Genomic DNA, 21766 nt, shown 5'->3' on the forward strand with positions numbered 1-21766 from the left:
AGATCGTGTCTCATTAAGCTTTTTAAAACAATATTTTCCTCGTCCTATTCATTTATGAAATAATGAGATCATTTGAAAGAACTACGGTATTTTTCTTGGAAATCCGGCAAAAATATTAGTCATATTTCTTACACCGTGCCTCTTGTGTTGCCGCGACTTATGTATAAACTAAAATAACGGATATAGGCAAATTACTGAAGAGGTACATTTTATCTTTAAGATAGCAAGTGATACATAATCAGTGCAAAAATATAGAAATGCGATGCGACATCAAGTAAGGACATAAAAAATTAGCTCCCGTCCGACTGAAAAAAAAAACCTCTATAAAAGGCGGTCGCTGCGTTCCAGGGAATCAAAGCCGCTCATCATGGCGCGGAGGAAGGACTGCAGGTCTATGCTCGCGCTGTTTTCATGGTAATGCGCCGCAACACGTCTGGAAGGCACTGCGCTCGACTGCACTTGTAAATCGTGGAACCAGCGAAGGGGCTCGCTGCAAAATATAGGGAAGGTCATTCTTTTCTTTGTCGCGGATATCACCTCAGTTAAGGAGAGAAGGGAAAATCAAGCTCTCCCATTTTGCCCGTGGATTCCATTCCGAAGTAGTCAAAGTCTGGGAAATTTGTTCGAAGAGAGAGCGAGAAGGTGAAGGGGTCTGCAAGTCTAACTGGGCCTCCAGCGAGTGGTAAGTTTGGTTTGGGTTGGGCTCCTAGTGTGTTTTTCGTAACCCGTTGCGAGTGCCGTAGTCAAGAAGGAGACAAACTGTTGGTTTAGCTCCTGACGAGAGGTGGCTTTTTGCGATCTTCGCGCAGGGAGAGGGGAGAGAAGAAGAGTGGGGGAAGAGCTATTCCGGTTTACCCCTCGAGACTGCGTTTTAAATCCCTGCGGTCCACTGGCACCTCTGCCCCGATGCGGAAATGGCAGTCGTGCGTTTCGCTGGGAAATGTAACCTACACATATCGTAACTCCTTGGAAATCACTGAAGTGTAGTTTCCCGAAGAAGAGAGTCGTCGTATTACGCCTGTTTGGCTGGATGGGCGAGCGGCAGGAGTGGGGATGCGATCTTGTTTGAGAGTCTCGTCGCTCCAGCGTTACTTCCCACGATCTGGCTGGGTCCGGGGTACGTAGGGGAGCAAACCTTCTGTTGAGTAAAGTTTTTATTTTTAATATGTCCGAAGACTTGCAAATACAAAAATAATTAAAATAAACTACGTGACACTTGTGGCAGACATAGTGGAATTAAATATGGAGAGCAAGAAAGTAATGAATTTGCTAACGTACAGTACAAAGAGGGCTTGGCTTCTGGCTAAATAACTGCCTGCTGTATATTTCTTGTTTTGGCTTCCTTACCAAAGCAACTAAAGTTGCTCATATTGAATGCAAGAATTCATGAGACAGTGACAGTTTACAGAAAAAGTGTCTGTCAATTCCATCAGTCATTTTTTCTTCATGTTATTAATTAAAACAAGAGTTTTCTTAAGAGTAAGACTGCATCAAGGAATGCACATGAAAGTCAGAAAAATGCAGTAGTCAACGAGCCAGTACGTGAAAAGGACAAGGAGTAAGCAGAAGAAGAAAATGATTGGATGTGTATAGTTTTTTTTATTTTTTAAATTTTAATTATTGACACCAAACCATAATTATTAGCCTACATAGGAATATTGCAGGTGAATTGGGTCCTTCGATTCAAAGGTAGAGTTTTAGGGAGTGATGCCTTTCCATGCCTTCTCTGTTTAGACCCATCTCATTTTACTGGCTCATTTCTACCACTACAAGCATTACCTGCTTTTACTACCATTATGCATCATTTCAGTGATTTCTCAAGATGAGCCTACAATGTGGAGAGGATGTGCTTGAAAATTAACTAGTGGCATGCTCCTGAATAGATGGGAGCTTTATATTGCACTACACACTGGACATTTGCACATAGATTTTATGAAAATAATCAGGATAAAAGTATCTTTTGAAGTTGATTTAGGAGGCGGGTGGCAAAGAATCTAATTGAACTAGAAACATTTGGCCAGAAAATTCATCTGAAAACTACTGTTCCTGGAGATTAAAAAAAAAAAATGGGAATAAATAAAAATCGGACTATGCAGTTTAATGTAAATAAATGCAATATGCTTCATGGAAGAAAAAGAAACTTTTAAAACCAATGTCAGCAATGCTAGCTTAGAAGTTGCAAATTTTGAAAAAGGTGTAGAATTTTAAACTTGGCACAACGTTCTGGGTAATGCAGTGAAGCAAGGATGACTTGAATTTTACATTATATTGTATTCCTGAACCAAGGTGCATCTCTTACCCAGACAAAGCATAAACTTATTTGGTCTTGGAAAAGTTTGGGCTCAATGGAGACCTAATACATGTTTTCAAAATTCTCAAAGTTGATCTGGCAGGATACTTACTTACATTTTTAAAAACTGGATTAAATACCTGAAACCCCATGGAAGTTAGAGAAAGATGCATTCTTGATGGACATTTTTAAACACTTGTTCAAAACAAATAGTAGTTAAAATCTCAAAGTTTAAAGTAATGGGCCTAAATGAGAGAACTTGATAGCTTGGCTGCTTTCAGACCAAACAAACTTGAAATTTCTTACCTTGTTTTTCAAATTTCCAGTGTTCTTAGTGCAGCTTAAAAAATATTATTTGAAACAATAAAAATTGATGCTAATACAGTATAGAAATTCTACCAAAAGTAAGCACTCCTATTCAGTACAATGATTAAGCTTATCTGTAAATAAAATATTAGATTCTACTATTACCTACAGTAAAATGGATTATAATATTCACAAATCTGCCTAATCCAAACTCTAAATCTCTGCAACACTGGGTGCAATGGGGTACCCCTTTATAGCCGGGAGCCCAGACTGTAGCAGAGCCCACTTATGCACACACAAATCCAGCACAAAACTTTCACTTAACTTGCACTTTTCGTGTAGGAAAACCCTGTGCAGATAGTGACCAGGTACATGAGTCAAACCCATGAAACTGCATCACATGCATACTTGATAATTACTGTATGTTCATATGGGCCGGACCAATTTAGAGCCTTAAGCACAAGAGAGGCAGACCAAAACAAACATGGGGTTGACATACAAACTCCACTCAGAAAGTGATTCAAACATCTAAGAAATGTATGTATTAAGGCCTGTCTCACATAGATGGAGCTATTGCTGTGAAATGCTGCAATTCCTGAACAAGATGCTAACTCATGTATTGTCCTCTTCTGGAAAGTGATCACGAACCAACGACTAGCTAGCTGAGCAAAAGAGGTCCCCTTTGCAGAAAGTATATTGAAGTCAAAAGGCTTAATGACCAAACATTTCAACAAATAAACCCTAATATGTAGAGAGAACACAGTTGGATCAGACAGGAGTTGTACAAATGGCAGTGTTAGGATGAATTATTTCCACATGAAATTGTCAAATTTAATGTAAGCTTGAACACTTTCTTATTTTTGTTTTCTGTCACTAGCTGTTTTAAAGGTTGCTAAATGCTTTTGATTGGTGGTGTAGCGTTTCCTCCCCTAAATTCTTGTATTTTTTGCCTTTTTCTTTTTCTTCTTCAGGATAACTTTGTCTTGGTTTGATTTCTACCTTCTGCTGTCTGGTTAGGCTCGGGTAGATTAAGAAATTAAGAAATATTTTGTTTTTTGCTATATCTTTAATTGCTTTGCTTCATCATTTTCTTTTTAATTCACATTTTCTGTGGTGTTTGCTATATTTATATCCTAATTAATGATGAGAAAAGCAAGTAACAGTGCAACCAACAAAATGCTAAAGGGTGGCTATTTCAGTGTTATCCATGTGTATGATTATTAGTAATAATTACTTAAATAACTAGAACATTATACATTAACCATGCATTAAAAAGAACAGTGGTTTTTTTTTAGCACTCTTAAGACAAACACATTTTTGCTTCATTTTGTAATAATTTAGCTTATCCATTTTGTAACATCTGGATTGATGGGAAAAAAAATGGGTTGAAAACCTACAGGCACAGATCAACCCAACATCTAAATATGAAAACAATTGCATTAAGCAAAGTCAGTCACACATGGATAGTTTATTCAGTTGGTGGGTAATCCTGTTAAAAAATGTATATTAATTTCTGGCTGGTAGTCAAATCTGCAAGTCTAGAATTGTTTTAGCCTCTGATGTTAATAGAAACTTGTCCTTTGAAGCAATTTTAAATTAATTGAATGGTTTTTAATAGGGATGCACGATAATATCGGATTTATATTTGTATTGGCAGATAATGGGTTAAAATAATTTTATCGGCATCGGACCGATGACTAAATTGGACCGATAATTCGAACCGATATTGATGACGCATTCACTGTGTTCTGGATGTGCCGGACGTTTAGGCGACGCTGGGCTACTGTGCGAAAATGTCTGCGGTGTGGAAGTTTTTCAAAGTGAGTGAGAGTGACATAAAATATGCCATTTGCAACACTTGTTTGACTAATGTTTTGCGTGGAGGGACCAAAGTGCAAAATTTCAATACCACCAACTTAATTACACACTTGAAGACACGCCATCCCGACAAATATACAGAATTCCTCAGAGCAAAAGAGGAGAATCCTGCGCCACCGCGCACAAAATCAAAAACTGCCGTTAATCAACGTGTTGATCAGTTACTTGAAAAATCAAAGAAATTTGATAAAGACAACCCTAAAGCTAAAACAATTACTGCAAAGGTGATGGAATTTATTGCTCTGGACGATCAGCCATTTTCTGTTGTCGAAGATACAGGATTTCGAAGGCTGCTTGAGTATCTCGAGCCCCGTTACCAGATACCCAGTCGCCGTTATTTTTCGGACATAGCGCTTCCAGAGTTGCATAAAATTGTGGAAAGTCATGTGCACACACTCCTTGCTGAAGATGTCACAGCCATAAGCTTTACCACTGATATATGGACATCTGATATGAGTGCTATTAGTATGCTTAGTTTAACTGCTCAGTGGATCGACCGCAAGTTTGAATTGCAGAAAGCAATCTTGCACGCCCAAGAATGCTCCGGATCACACACGGGTGCTGCACTCTCTGTAGCTTTTAAAAGAATGTTTGAAACATGGAAAATACCCAAAGAGAATGTTCATGTAGTATTACGAGACAATGCACGCAACATTGCAAAGGCTATGGAGGAATGCGGGATCCCAAGTCTGCCATGTATGGCTCATACTTTACAGCTTGCCATGAACGATGGCGTACTATCCCAGCGCAGTGTCTCTGATACAATAGCGATCGGCAGAAAAATAGTCGGTCACTTTAAGCATTCACAATTAGCCAACTCGCGGCCTAAAACTATACAAACTGAACTTGGTATGCAGCCGAAAATGCTTCAGCAAGATGTTTCGACTAGATGGAGCAGCACATTCTATATGCTGCAAAGCTTGCTGGAGCTGAAAAGAGCCCTTGGGGCTTATGCCTCCGATTTTGAGTTACTTGCAACACGAACGCCTAATCAGTGGGGTTTGATCGAGAACATAATCACACTCCTTGCTCCATTTGAACAACTGACAAAAGAAATTTGCCAGTCTGAAGCCTTGGCTTCTAACGTTATTCCCTCAATTAATGCCTTAAAACGACTGTTGACTAAAAGTGCTCATACTGACTTCGGAGTCAAAACCAGTAAAAGCGCTCTCTTGGAGGCTGTAAACAATCGTTTCATTGAGATTTACAAAGAATCCATGTACTGTGTTGCCACTATTGTAGACCCGAGATACAAAGACCGCTATTTCGATGCAGATGTAAAATCACTGGCATTCAAAATGTTGCAAGCTCAGGTGGAACTTGCATCGAACGAAATGCAGACGACTGAATCACAGATAGATGGTCCACAAAAGAAAAGGGCCAAGAGAAATGACGAAGTGGCTTGCACGCTCTTCGAAATGTACAACGAAATTCTTGAAGAGAACACATTGATGCCTCGGGAAAACAGCCAGATGACAACAGAGGTGAGTTAAAAAAAAAAAAAGGCTCTGTGGAGATCTTTACAACATTGTTTTAAGTAAATAACATGGGCTGTCGGATATAATATCACTATTCTAACATAATTCGAATGTATACAAAATCTTGGAAGGCAAGAAAGAAAAACGGCAATCGAATGTAAAAAGAGCGGTTGTTGGTTTTACCTTGCACTAACTTTGGCTTCATGTTACTTAAGACGTGCTGGACACTTTTGTGGGATTTTACAGATCTGTTTTTGCACGTAAGTTTTTAGGATCAGTCTATGCGTATTTCTAAATTGTTAACCCATATTGTTATTAGTCATTAGTTAAACGGTCGGCATCTTCTGTGTTAAACACAACCATTTTAAAGATTGCTAGTTTTCATCAAGCGACTGAGCCAACTATAGCCTATGCTTCTTTGCTTCATATTGTTGTTCGGTGCGTGTTAACTAAATAGTTTCATAAATAAACAAACTCGTTTTACATTTTTTTGTTACTTTGAAAAATGCTGTCTGCTAATAATTGATTATAATACTTTGTTGAGGTCTTTCAAGTATTTTGTGTAACATTTAATACACTTGTTTCATTTGTAAAACACTTAAAGGGTCACAATGCTTCAGTTTATTTACTGTAAAAAATAGACAAAGGGATATAAGGTCCTCTGGCCTCTAGGAAAAAAAGAAAAAAAATGACTGCATTTACTTTGTTTGAGCAATCACTGACAATTTTGTTTGTTTTTCTTTTGAACGTTGTCTTTAGAAAGTGCCAGTGCGGTTTGTGTCTTACTTCTCTTTGCGTTGCTTTTTGTGGGACAGCCAATCACATTCATGGAAGACACTGTTTTCAACTGAGTCTCTTAAGCAATAATGAGCAACTTGTAAGCAGATCATGATCATGCCCAATGCGTCGATCGTGTTGCATTCAAAAAAAATTTTTTTTTAAACGTTAGTCTATCATATATCCTCCCTATGGCATCTGCCACTTGATTGACATACAGGGCGGCCAGTCTGAGATCTCTTTTCTTCTAACACACTAGTCATCCCGCACTCGCGATCAAACGCGCGAGCTACTGCAAAACTCCGGCTGTTGATCTAGTTAGCCTTCCAATTTATATCGACTAAAGAAGGGATTTAAAAAAAAAAAATTTGTTTGGGCAGGGTATGGGCTGGATGTAGAATTGGAAGAGGATTTTTTACTCACAATGTCACAATCGAAGTGCGTTTGTCTGATATGTCAATCTATCATTGCTATTCCAAACAAGGAAAATGTGGAAAGGCACTTTCGAACTGTTCATAAAAACTACGAAACTGACTTCCTTCCGAAAAGCGATCCGAGAAAGAGAAAGGAGAGGGAAGTAAAATCGCCGTTAATCGGACAGCCGTCATTTTTCACATTCAGCTGAAGTCTGAGGCTCATGGACAGTTTTGGAACTTACTCACAGAGAAAAAGTTCCCAAAAATGAGGAAATGTGCTGCCTCCTTGACTGCATTATTCGGCTCTACTTATTTATGCGAGTCAGCCTTTTCCCATATGAAGATTATTAAATCCAAGTACTGTAGTGACCATAAATGTATTGAATTGTTATTGTGCCATAAGGGTTATTCAGTTATGCAAGGTATGACAACATATATTTTATGTATAATGTATACTCAGTATATATATATATATATATATACAGTGGAACCTCGGTTCACGAACGTCTCGGCACACGTACAACTCGGTTTATGACCAAAAAGTTCGCCAAACTTTTGCCTCGGTTCATGACCAAACACTCGGTATACGAACAAGCCAGGTTCCCTTTCGGTTTGTTGATGTTCATTCTCTCCCTGTGCATTTCCTGTGCAGCAAGCGAGAGAGAGCACGCGCGCACACGCACACACACACAGAGAGAGGCAGCGCAAGAGACAGAGGGCTGTACACACACACACACACACACACACACACACACACACACACACACACACACACAGGAACACGCGCGAGAGAGGCGTGTGCGCACACACACAGGAGCGCTCTAGACAGACACACTGTGAGCTGCAAAGCTGATCGCACCCCCAGAGAATACAGACGCCCCTGGGAAAACTCCTAAGAAACATGGACAGACTACCTTAACATTCCTCCTTTCCCTTCTTCCCGGCTCTGTCGTGTAATATGCCTCTCGTGCGGTGCTCCGCCTTCTTAAAAAGCCTGCACGGGCTTCTTTCAGTTTGTTAAATTGGTTGCTTGCTTCTCCTTCTTTCTCTGTCAGACAATCTGTGCTCCTGGCGGAGCTGTCATCTCTGACTTGTCATGGAGCACGTTTAAACTGTTGAAAAGAGACAAATGTTTGTTTGCAGTGCTTTGAATAAAGTTCCTTTTTTTCTACAACCTCCTGTGTCTCTGTGCAAATCTGTGACCCAAGCGTGACAACACACACAGGCGCTCCAGGCTCGCAAAAGAGAGACGCACGCACACACAGGCGGGGGAGAGAGAGGCGCGTGCTAGAGAGACACGCACAGGAGCGCTCCAGGCTCGCAAAAGAGAGACGCACGCACACACACACAGAGCGATTGAGGGACGCATAAGTTAGAGAAGGCTTGTTTTTGTTTTCAGTTCTGTTTCCGGTGATCGGTTCGTAGCCTGCATTGTTGCAGTGTTACTTTTCTTGGTGGTTTATTAAATTACGGATTTTTCAAATGTTCCTTTTTTCCCCTGTGCTTAAAACTCATTAAAAAAAGTGTTTTTAGTGAGAGCGGTTCCTAGCACTATAGCGCGAACTATTGCAGTGTTAGTTTTCTCTGTTGTTAAAGGTTTTCTCAGTGTTATTCAATGTTTTTACATTTAGTTTACCATTACGCTGTGCATTCTATGGTATAATTAACTATATTTGTGCTTAAAAACTGAAAAAATGTATATATTTACATACAGTTTCTACGGTCTGGAACGGATTAATTGTATTTACATACAATCCTATGGGAGAAATTGCTTCGGTTCACGACCAACTCGGTTTACGACCAGAGTTGTGGAACGAATTATGGTCGTGAACCGAGGTTCCACTGTATATATATATATATATATATATATATATATATATATATATATATATATATATATATATATATATATATATAATTTTTAATGTAGGTAGATAATTTCTATCTGGTCATTTTAAAAGTAGCTCGCAAGCCGAAAAAGTGTGGACACCCCTGATCTACAGTGAAAAGCAAAAATATTAATAATAAAATGTTTCAAAAAACAGCAAATACAATACAGACATGCATTCAATTCAAATGCCATATACTTTTTTTTTATTGTAAGGATTCTAATCTTAATCTGACAGCCCTGGTAAAAGCCAAAATGCAGATCTATCTTTTAGATATGAAAGATGACACAGAATATAATATTGTATATGCATGCTACTTGGCAGGTGCAGGGATTTCTTTCTGAAGCACCAATCCCGAGGAATGAAAATCCACTGAAATATTGGAACAACAACTGGAGTCGGTTTCCTACCATTGCCAAAGTAGCACGCAAGTTCCTGTCAGCCCCATGTACTAGCGTGGATAGCGAGAGATTATTCAGTTTGGCTTCAATTGTGATCAACGAAAAGAGAAACAGAATTTCCCGTGGCAAGGCAGAGATGCTCTTGTTCGTTAAGAAAAACCTCCCCATCATGCTTAAAAAAATAGAAAAGAATGATAAGCCTCCAGAAAAAAAAAGTTACTTATTTCTTTACTGTTGTACGCTTTTCTGATTTTTAAAATTATAGATTGGTTAGATTTATTCCATCAAAAAAGAAAGAAAAAATGTTACGTGGTAAACTATTTAATACTGCAGACTGTAAAACAAAGGATCAGATAGCCAGTCAAATGTGATTGAGCAGAAGCCATTTTAATGATTGTAAATAATCTGCAAAAGTTGTTATTCTTAAGTTGTATTGCTTATTTCATTGTAATTGTACATTTTACCATTTTTTTTCAGTTTTCATTTTTTCGATTATTGTTGAATTTGTTGTATTTGTTCCATCAAAAAGAAAGAGAAAAGTTATTTAAAGCAAAAACCTGTAGAACTGTTACCCATATAACCAACAGGTAGCCAGCTAAATGTGGCAGATATCATTTGTTTTTAATGATTGAATGTGGTGTGCAAAATTGTTATACAAATAAATGTTCACTTTGTCTGTAATTCTTGTCCAGACAGATCAAGTCTCATTTTTCTCTGTATCTTATAAATATGTATATCGGCATCGGTATCGGCATCGGCAGATAAGTACATAGACATTATCGGATATCGGCATCGGCCCAAAATTCCCATATCGGTGCATCCCTAGTTTTTAATAATCCATGTGTATGTAATTTGCTATTAGAAAAGTTACATGCTTATGTTGCCCACACTTTTTTTTGTTTATTTTAAACATCTGTTCATTTCGTATTACTAGATAATTAGAACATTTTATTAATAGTAATTGTAATAATGGTAAATAGTGATCATAAGGTAACAAAACAAAATTTTTGCTTTTGCCATCTCAGTCCTTAGAGGGAACATTGTTACTGATGATTGCCTAATGACCGTATAATTTGTTGGCTAGTTAAACTAAAATGTTTTTGAACATTGGCACACTGCAAAAAGATTGGTTGCAAATGGGAAAGTATTACTTTAGAGGACTCCAAGGGTGACACTGACAGCAACTACAGTAAGTGCATAATTGATGTAGGAAGTCATTTAAAGGGAAAGAACTCAATTTAAAAATACACTTAAACTGCTATCACAAAGATATCTATAAAGAGATTGAGTATTGTGACATGCTGAAAATATACAAACTTACCACACAAGGTAAAATGAAGGCCTACACTGGTCACTGCACTTTAACTTTGTGTCTGCAGAAAGATAAAATTGATCAGTTGAATTCAAAAAGAGTGTGCAGGTTCAGCTATTAGAGCACTAGAACAGGCCAGTCAGCCCAACAAAGCTCGCCAGTCCTATCCACCTAATGCATCTAAAAAACATCGTCTAGTTTTGAAAGTTACTAAAGTCTGTCTGCCATGCTACTTGGTAGCATATTCCAATTGTCTGTGGTTCTCTGTGTAAAGAAAAACTTTCTAATGTTTGTGTGAAATTTACCCTTAACCAGTTTCCAGCTGTATCCCTGTGTTCTTGATGAACTCATTTTAAAATAAGTCTTGATCCACTGTACTAATTCCTTTCATAATTGCAAACACTGTAATCATGCCACCTCTTAATTTTCTTTTGCTTAAACTGAAAAGGCTTGACTGTTTTAAACTTTCTTCATAATTCATCCCCTTTTGCCCTGGAATCAGCCTAGTCGCTCTTCTCTGAACCTTTTCTAATGCTGCTATGTCCTTTTTGTAGCCTGGAGACCAAAACTACCCCCAGTACTCCAGATGAGGCCTCACCATTGCGTTATAAAGCTTGAGCATAACCTCCTTGAACGTGTGCTCCACACATCATGCTATATATCCTAACATTCTGTTTGTCTCAGTGGCTTCTGAACACTGTCAGGAAGTTGATAGCTTAGAGTCTGCTACAACTCCTAAATCCTTCTCATAAGGTGTACTCTCGATATTCAGACCTCCCATTGTGCATTCAAAACATTTTTACTTCGTATGTGTAATGCTTTACTGACTTTACATTTTATCTGCTACAAATTGCCCAAGCCTGTATGCTGTCCAAGTCCTTGTGTAATTATTTAACTGATTCTAAATTATCTTCCAATCCACTGTGAATCACTAGGGGGTGCACCGCCGCCCACACCCAACACAAACAGAAATGGGACACACGTGTACAGCACAGTTCCCACACAAGCACCAAATGGTTTTTCTTTCACCATCTGCCTCCGCTCCTTTTGGCAAGCTTCATCCTCTTCCACCCGACTCTGGGTCCTGGAGTAGTGGCTGCTGGCTCCTTTTATAATGCACCCGGAAGTGTTCCAGGCACTCGTTGACCTAAATCTGGCAGCACTTCTGGATGTGGTGGAAGGGCTCAGCTGCAGCTCCCCCTGGTGGCATCCATAGAATCCAATAGTGCTGCACCAAACTCCAGCTCCCATGTAGGCCAGTAGGAGTCCAAGACACTGCTGCAGTCCAGGATGGCTGCCACCTAGTGCTCTGGGAGAGGTAATGCTGTGTATATGTTCCCTTCCCCTGTCCTTCCAGCGTAGAGGCATCCCGGCCAGGCAAGGGCCTCAGCTGCATGACACACCACCTATCTTGGTATCATCTGCAAACTAACCAGTTTGTTACTTATATTACTACCTATTAATATAATAATATATATATTAATATAATCGATACTTTATTATTCCCAAGGGGAAATTCATATATATATATATATATATATATATATATATATATATATATATACAGTGGTGTGAAAAACTATTTGCCCCCTTCCTGATTTCTTATTCTTTTGCATGTTTGTCACACAAAATGTTTCTGATCATCAAAAACATTTAACCATTAGTCAAATATAACACAAGTAAACACAAAATGCAGTTTTTAAATGATGGTTTTTATTATTTAGGGAGAAAAAAAATCCAAACCTGTGTGTCCTATGTGAAAAAGTAATTGCCCCCTTGTTAAAAAATAACCTAACTGTGGTGTATCACACCTGAGTTCAATTTCCGTAGCCACCCCCAGGCCTGATTACTGCCACACCTGTTTCAATCAAGAAATCACTTAAATAGGAGCTGCCTGACACAGAGAAGTAGACCAAAAGCACCTCAAAAGCTAGACATCATGCCAAGATCCAAAGAAATTCAGGAACAAATGAGAACAGAAGTAATTGAGATCTATCAGTCTGGTAAAGGTTATAAAGCCATTTCTAAAGCTTTGGGACTCCAGCGAACCACAGTGAGAGCCATTATCCACAAATGGCAAAAACATGGAACAGTGGTGAACCTTCCCAGGAGTGGCCGGCCAACCAAAATTACCCCAAGAGCGCAGAGACGACTCATCCGAGAGGTCACAAAAGACCCCAGGACAACGTCTAAAGAACTGCAGGCCTCACTTGCCTCAATTAAGGTCAGTGTTCACGACTCCACCATAAGAAAGAGACTGGGCAAAAACGGCCTGCATGGCAGATTTCCAAGAAGCAAACCACTGTTAAGCAAAAAGAACATTAGGGCTCGTCTCAATTTTGCTAAGAAACATCTCAATGATTGCCAAGACTTTTGGGAAAATACCTTGTGGACTGATGAGTCAAAAGTTGAACTTTTTGGAAGGCAAATGTCCCGTTACATCTGGCGTAAAAGGAACACAGCATTTCAGAAAAAGAACATCATACCAACAGTAAAATATGGTGGTGGTAGTGTGATGGTCTGGGGTTGTTTTGCTGCTTCAGGACCTGGAAGGCTTGCTGTGATAGATGGAACCATGAATTCTACTGTCTACCAAAAAATCCTGAAGGAGAATGTCCGGCCATCTGTTCGTCAACTCAAGCTGAAGCGATCTTGGGTGCTGCAACAGGACAATGACCCAAAACACACCAGCAAATCCACCTCTGAATGGCTGAAGAAAAACAAAATGAAGACTTTGGAGTGGCCTAGTCAAAGTCCTGACCTGAATCCAATTGAGATGCTATGGCATGACCTTAAAAAGGCGGTTCATGCTAGAAAACCCTCAAATAAAGCTGAATTACAACAATTTTGCAAAGATGAGTGGGCCAAAATTCCTCCAGAGCGCTGTAAAAGACTCATTGCAAGTTATCGCAAACGCTTGATTGCAGTTATTGCTGCTAAGGGTGGCCCAACCAGTTGTTAGGTTCAGGGGGCAATTACTTTTTCACACAGGGCCATGTAGGTTTGGATTTTTTTTTCTCCCTAAATAATAAAAACCACCATTTACAAACTGCATTTTGTGTTTACTTGTGTTATATTTGACTAATGGTTAAATGTGTTTGATGATCAGAAACATTTTGTGTGACAAACATGCAAAAGAATAAGAAATTAGGAAGGGGGCAAATAGTTTTTCACACCACTGTATATATATATAAAATAGTAGCAGCCCTAGCACTGACTCCTGTGGCACACCATTCTTAACATCTGCCAATTCTGATAACATTCCTCTCACCATCACCCTCTGCTTCCTGTGTCTAAGCCAATTCTGCACCCATTTGAAAACATCACCCTGAACTCCCACTTTTAGTTTGATGCTGAACCTCTCATGTGTCACCTTATGAAATGCTTTCTGAAAGTCCAGATAAATAATATCATATGCTCCACTTTGATCACGTCCTTTTGTTGCTTCCTCATAGAATTCTAGCATGTTGGTAAAACATGACCTCCCTCTTCTGAACCCATGCTGACTGTTCAGAAAAATTCCTGTATCTGCCATGTGCTGCTCAAACTTATCCTTAATAATTCCTTCCATTAATTTTCCTGTGATGCATGTTAAGCTTACTGGCCTATAGTTGCTTGGATCTGCCCGGTCACTCTTTTTATATAACAGGATAATATTTGCCATTTTCCAGTCCTTCGGAATCTCCCCAGAGCGCAGTGACTTCCTAAAAATGTGTGTGAAGGATTTATATATGTACTCGCTAGCCTCCTTAAGTACTGGGGGGTTAATATTACATGGTCCTGGGGCCTCATGTATAAACAGTGCGTACGCACAGAAATGTTGCGTAAGAATGTTTCCACGTTCAAATCGCGATGTATAAAACCTACACTTGGCGTGAAGCCACGCACTTTTCCACGGTACCTCATACCCTGTTGTACGCAAGTTCTCCGCTCGGTTTTGCAGACTGGCGGCACCCAGCGTCAAAGCAGTGCTACTGTTCCTGTGTGGTTACCCTTTCTTAAAGCCGCCGTCGTGGATGTGGATCTATCAAATAACACTGAAATTAACCGCATATCATTCATAAATTTAATGCATCTGATTGTAATTAACCTGTAACAATATAGTGGTCCACAGAATGGTCAAACTATTTTAAATACCATAACTGCTTTAGCATTGTTACTCCCACTGCACCTTTTTCTTCTTCTGTCAGCTGCTCCTGTTAGGGGTTGCCACAGCGGATCATCTTTTTCCATATTACTCTCACTGCACCACTGGGAGTATTTATATCACTGTATCTGAGTGTGAATCACAGATCTACAGCGATCGGAAAGAGAATTATCGGTATACAGCACTCAGCCATTCACTATTTGAACTACTCTCATCCGACCAATGCTTCACAGCCTTTCCTGTTCGGACCTCGCGGTTCACAAACCGTGTCATCCCAAGAACTCTAAACGCACTCAATCAGTCCATCAAGTGCTTCTTGTAGAACTGTTTGTACTTGCAAGTTACAGTGAGGTAATTGTACTTCTGATACAGTTATAATATTGCACAACCTGAGCCACTTTATAAAGCGCGTATTTACATATGATGACGATATCATTTTTAAGATGAAATGCAGCAAAATATGTTTATATTATATAGATAAAACTTTAACTACATGGTGCCGCAGCGCTAGCAAGCTTGAGCTTCGTTCACGGTTTGTTCCTACCTCGTGCTGTATTCATACTGTGGCTGGCGCGACACTGGAAGGATAGATGGATAGAATAATTAAACATTACAAAGATATTTCGATGTTTTTTTAAAAGTTTTGAAGAATCTGCGTTCTAAGCTTACAGATGGCTTAACGTCTATTACAGAGCTGATTGGGTATTTGGAAAAAGAAAAGTAAGGACAGGAATTGGGGGTTAGTACTTTGAAAAAGACAGAACTGCTACAATAAAGTAGTTCATTGAAGGTCGCGCATGGCGCAGCAAGCACCTTGCTGTAAGACATGAACAATCACTGCGCCACTGTGTTCCTATGTTTAATAACATGCTTTAACTCATATCATCATGAAAATGATATCACGTATACTTCTCAGTATTTTAATTATTCATAGAACTGTAATATTACAAACGTAATGGATTCTGTGTCCTGTCGGAGGAAGAGCACGTAGTGATTCAGGCACATAGAGCACATATAAGATCAAATACACAACAAATCATTTAACGTGCTACCTTAGTTACGATGGGATTTGAGAAACTAGTAAATTAAACGATTTTAAGATGACGTTTATGATGTTCTGCTTTAATGACAAAATAAACTACGTGATTAAAGTGGAAATTTCGAGATTAAAGTTGACATTTCATGCTTTTTTTCACAGTGTGCCTTTTTTTTTTTCACTGTACCCTAATAAGCTTTCATATGACACTCAGACGGTGGGCTACGAGTCGCCTTTTCACGTCGACTTTGATATGTGACAACTTCTTTTTTATTTCGGGCACTGTGCGACTTTGTGAACTTGAGCTTTCGAGTTCCTCCGACACGCTATGTCACTCGATCAACTTCCTTTTGTTGCTTATATAACTGTTTAAACCAACAAATAGTACGTTTTTCTTTGCCTCCATTTGGTATTCGCTGAAATTCTGTTATTTTTCCTCGTACTTTTGCCATTGCCTTTTCACAGAACGCTGAACTTAAGGGCTATTTATATTGATTTGCATATTCAAAGAGGTGTAATTCTGGGAGGATTTGGGACGGGACAGCAAGCGCGTGTACGTGCGCTTATTTCCACGCTGAGCAGGATTTATGTAGCGGAAGTTGGTGAACGCACAGATTCCGGCATCTGGATGTTTCTGTGCGTAAGCACATTTCGGCTTTTGTGCTTACGTCATGTTATAGTGCAAATTCTACGCACAGCGTTATGCATGAGGCCCCTGGTGATATGTTTGATTTCAGCCTATTTAATCTGGCAAGTACTTCTCACTCTGTAGTTTCCAAATCCTTCAGTATTTCCGTAGTAGTCCTGTTTACCGTTGGGAGGTTATTCACTTGTGAAGACCTCAGAAAAATGAAAGCTTAGCGTGTCCTCTGTTTCACTGTCTGTATCTTTTAATTCCCATTTACTATTTCTGATGCACTTCACCTCCTACTTGACTGTTCTTTTACTACTAAAATACTATAAGAATCTCTAAAAGGAATCTGCTATATTCCTTTCCAACTGTCTTTTAGCCTCCCTAATATCCTTCTTAATGGTTGCCTCATGTTCTCGTATGTTCTACAATTCACTTTGGAGTTGTTAGTGTTATATGCCATTATAAAGCTGTTTTTTCCTTTGCAGCTTCTTTTTTAACTCTTTATTAACCCACTGTAGAGTTTTTAAAAATCTCCTGTTAATTCCTAATTTAGGTATGTACCTGTCCTACATTACATGTAAAACACTTTTAAACCTGTTCCACTGCTCCACGACTGTCTCCACACACATTTTCACACCAGCTCAATCCTTGCCGTACGCAAGTTCTCCGCTCGGTTTTGCAAACTGGCGGCACCCAGCATCAAAGCAGTGCTTTTTGTTCTAGTGTGGTTTCTCTTTTGTTTTTTTAGGTCCACATCCATGATGTGGCTTTATCAAATACACTGAAATTTACCGCATATTGTTTATTAGTTTAAGGCTTCTGATTGTAATTAACCTGTAACAATTATAATGGTCCACAGAATGACCAATCTATTCCAAATACCATAGCTGTTCAAAAACAGTTTCATCCCAAGAACTATAAACATATTCAATTGGTCCATCAAGTGCTCCTGGTAGAGTTGTTTGTACTTTATAAGTACAATTACCTCACTGTAAGCTTGCGATACAGTTATAATATTGCACAACCTGAGCCTCTTTATAAAGCATGTATTTACATATGATGACGATATCATTTTTAAGATGAAATGCAGCAGAATATGTTTATTAAATTATATAGATACAATGTTATCATTTAAATAGTCTATATTGTTAATAGTTAAACATGTGAGGACATGGTGACGCAGCACTAGCGACATGCTGGCACCCCATTCAGGGATTGTTCCTGCCTCGCATTGTATTCTTGCTGGGACTGGCGCAACACTGGATGGATAGAATAATTAAACATGTACTATGAAGATATTTCAATGTTTCTTAAAAGTTTTGAAGAATTAGCGTTTTAAGCTTACAGATGGCTTGACATCTATTACAGAGCTGATTGTGTGGCGATTGGGTACTTGGAGAAAAAAAAGGAAGGACAGGAATTGGGGGTTAGTATGTTTGAAAGAGACAGTACTGCTGCAGTAAATTATTTCATTGAAGGTTGCGTACGGCGCAGGAACAATCTCTGGACGGGGCGCCATCTCGTCCCTATCATTGCGCCACCGTGTTCCCATGTTTAATAACATGCTTTAATTCCTATCATCATGAAAATGATAACCAGTATACGTCTCAGTATTTAAACTATTCAGAGATCTGTAATATCACAAAGAAGAACAAATACAATTCAAAGCATTTAACGTGCTAGTTTAGATACGATGGTATTTGAGAAACTAGTAAATTTAAAGATTTTAAGATGAAGTTTATGATCTACTTTAATGACAAAGTAAACTGTGATTAAAGTGGAAATTTCGAGATTATTTTTTTTCATTTCTCTGTACCCTAATTAGCATCCATGTGACTCTCAGATGGTGGGCTACGGCTCGCCTTTTCACGGCGACTTTGATATCTGGCAACTTTTTTTATTTCGGGGTACTGTGCGACTTTGTGAACTTGAGCTTTCGAGTTTCTCCGACACTCTATGTCTCTTGATCAACTTCCTTTTGTTTTTATAACACTGCTTCAACAAATAGTACAGTTTTCCTTATCTCCACTTGGTATTCACTGAAATTCTTCTATTTTCCCCTGTGCTTTTGCAATTGTCTTTTCACAGAATGCTGAGCTTAAGGGCTATTTATACTGATTTGCATATTCAAAGAGGCGTAATTCTGGGAGGAGTTGTGGAGTGGCAGCAGGCGCATGCACGTGCATTACTTTTCACGCAGACCGGGATTTAAGTAGCAGAAGAGTGTGGAAATTGGCGTACAGTAATCCCTCCTCCATCGCGGGGGTTGCGTTCCAGAGCCACCCGCGAAATAAGAAAATCTGTGAAGTAGAAACCATATGTTTATATGGTTATTTTTATATTGTCATGCTTGGGTCACAGATTTCCGCAGAAACACAGGAGGTTGTAGAGAGACAGGAACGTTATTCAAACACTGCAAACAAACATTTGTCTCTTTTTCAAAAGTTTAAACTGTGCTCCATGACAAGACAGAGATGACAGTTCTGTCTCACAATTAAAAGAATGCAAACATATCTTCCTCTTCAAAGGAGTGCGCGTCAGGAGCACAGACTGTCAGAAAGAGAGAGGATCTTGCCTGAAGAAGGGGCCTGAGTTGCCTCGAAAGCTTGCATATTGTAATCTTTTTAGTTGGCCAATAAAAGGTGTCATTTTGCTTGGCTTTTCTCTACAGAGGAAAGCAAACAAATCAATAGGGCTGTTTGGCTTTTAAGTATGCGAAGCACAGCCGGTACAAAGCTGTTGAAGGCGGCAGCTCACACCCCCTCCGTCAGGAGCAGAGAGAGTGAGAGAGAGAGACAGAGAAAAACAAACAGTCAAAAATCAATACGTGCCCTTGGAGCTTTTAAGTATGCGAAGCACCGTGCAGCATGTCACTTCACGAAGCAGCTGCACAGAAGGTAGCAACGTGAAGATAATCTTTCAGCATTTTTAGACGAGCGTCTATATCGTCTAGGTGTGCGAACAGCCCCCCTGCTCACACCCCCTACGTCAGGATCAGAGAAAGTCGGCGCAAGAGAGAGAGAGAGAGAGAAAAGTAAGTTGGGTAGCTTCTCAGCCATCTGCCAATAGCGTCCCTTGTATGAAATCAACTGGGCAAACCAACTGAGGAAGCATGTACCAGAAATTAAAAGACCCATTGTCCGCAGAAATCCGCTAACCAGCAAAAAATCCGCAATATATATTTAAATATGCTTACATATAAAATCCGCGATAGAGTGAAGCGCGATATAGCGAGGGATCACGGTGCACATAGATTCATGCATCTGGATTTTGTTGTGCATACGCACATTTCCACTTTTGTCCATATGTAATGTTTTAGTGTGAATTCTACGCACAGTGTTATGCATGAGGCCCCTGCTCTTTTGCTCCTCCATTTGCAAGGTTATCCCTGTTAATATTCAGATAACTAAAGTCTCCCATAACTATATTACTCTGTAAACTTGCCTTTTTAATATTACTAAAAAGATGCATGTTGAGATTACTCTCAGCTTTGGGAGGTCTACAACACACTCCTAAAATAAGGCCTCTTTCCCTAATGCCTTCCAGGTGAAGCCACATGTCCTCACTAAGATGGGGCTCATTGTCCAACTGAAGAGGACTTGCATTTAAATTCTGTTTGACATAAACAGCAAGACCACCTCCTTTTCTGTTCTCTCTATCCTTCCTAAAAAATGTGCATCCCTCTATGTTACACTCATCCCCATCTTTGTTATTTAGCCTGGTTTATGTTGTTGCTATAATATCATACAGCTCCAACTCACTTGCCTCATTTTTGTTACTTTTAGCATAAAGGCAAACTACTTTTAATGTGTTACTTCTTCTATATTTAAATGTTGGGTTAGAATTTGTATTACTATGCATTTTTATTTCTACACCATTGTTTGTTCGTCCACATATAGTTCTAAACTAGCCTACTCATACTCCTCCCCAATACATTGGTGCCCCTCCGGTTCAGATGTATCCTGTCGCGGTGGAACAGGAGTAAACTCTTCCAAAATTAGTTCTAATGACCCTTAAAACCTATATTCTTCTACCCTGCACCAAGATTTGAGCCACACGTTAAGCCTTCTAATCTCCACAGTCTTACCTGGACTGGTGCATGGCAAAGGCAGAACTTCAGAGATGACTACCTTGCTGGTTGTGCTCATCATCCTGAGACTAAACCCTTTGGATTTGGACTGCAGAACTCAGAGTACCCTAATGTATGTTATTTGTTCTAACATGGACAATGACAACTGGATCCACCCTTCCATGGAGGTCCCCCAGCTGGGCACCCGGAAGGCAACACACTGTGCATGACTCTCTGTCTCTGGAGCAAACCTGTGCTTCAGTCTCCCTAGTTGAGTCCCCAACTACCTCTCTTTTTCTGGGAACTGGTTTTGAGGCGGCCTGTTGGGGCTCCTCATCCCTGCCTACCACCATAGGATCATCAGAGACACCATCCATCTTCCCAAAAACTTGAAAACGTTTTGACACTTCTAATTTGGGGGTTGATGCCCTAGTGCACAGTATCTACCCTTTACCTGTCTGGTCTGGAATACTTCTCCCAGTCCACCTTAGGGGAGAACACTATCTCTCCTAAGGACATCTGGGCCAGTTCTGTCAATTCTCTACTAAAGCTCAGGCCGGCCAGCCAGCCAGCTCTTCTTGTAGTTCAGTGACCTTGAGCTCGAGGTGCTGGATCAGCTGGCACCTTCTGCAGATGTAGCCCTCATAGACGACTGGATCCTCCAAGCCATCACCTAAAAAGTCCAATATCCAACAGGTCTTGCATTGCACTGGCTTCATTGTTAAAATTTGATTCAGGATTACTAAAACTGCCTTTTTTTTTTTTTAATTAAAATTAAATGATTTAACTTAAATGGTAAAACAAAAAAAAAAAAAAAAAAAATATTTGCCAAAGAAAACAGAGTACTGAACTGCTTCAGCTATTTTAAACTTTCTCTCCCCTTAACCTCCTGTATTGTTCTCCCTCTTAACTGCCTGCAGTTTGTCCTTCTATAAGGTTAACTTTTACTTTTCTGTTTTTTCTAACTTTGCGCTTCTCTTATTCCTTACAGAAAAGCTCTCCACTCTGTTTGTATTCCCCCATATTAATAAACCCTTATGCTGTTGCACACTTAAGTGTTCAATCTAAAATAGGTAAATCTTGCTTATTGAATATCTGCTGCTAATTAATTTCTTGCTGTCTTATGTTCTTCT

General features: G+C 39.5%; 1 protein-coding gene across 1 annotated transcript in view; it reads left to right on the top strand.

Annotated features, from left to right (window-relative positions):
• The first annotated feature begins 364 nt into the window (after nt 1-364).
• Nucleotides 365-21766, top strand: part of sh3rf1 (SH3 domain containing ring finger 1) — a 220052-nt gene continuing 198650 nt past the window's right edge. Inside the window, exon 1 of the mRNA XM_028802191.2 lies at nt 365-682. The gene's annotated coding sequence lies outside the window, so the exon portion shown is untranslated. The remainder of the gene's footprint in view (nt 683-21766) is intronic.

Source organism: Erpetoichthys calabaricus, chromosome 5 (assembly GCF_900747795.2).
Source record: "Erpetoichthys calabaricus chromosome 5, fErpCal1.3, whole genome shotgun sequence".
In the NCBI taxonomy this organism is placed as follows: domain Eukaryota; kingdom Metazoa; phylum Chordata; class Cladistia; order Polypteriformes; family Polypteridae; genus Erpetoichthys; species Erpetoichthys calabaricus.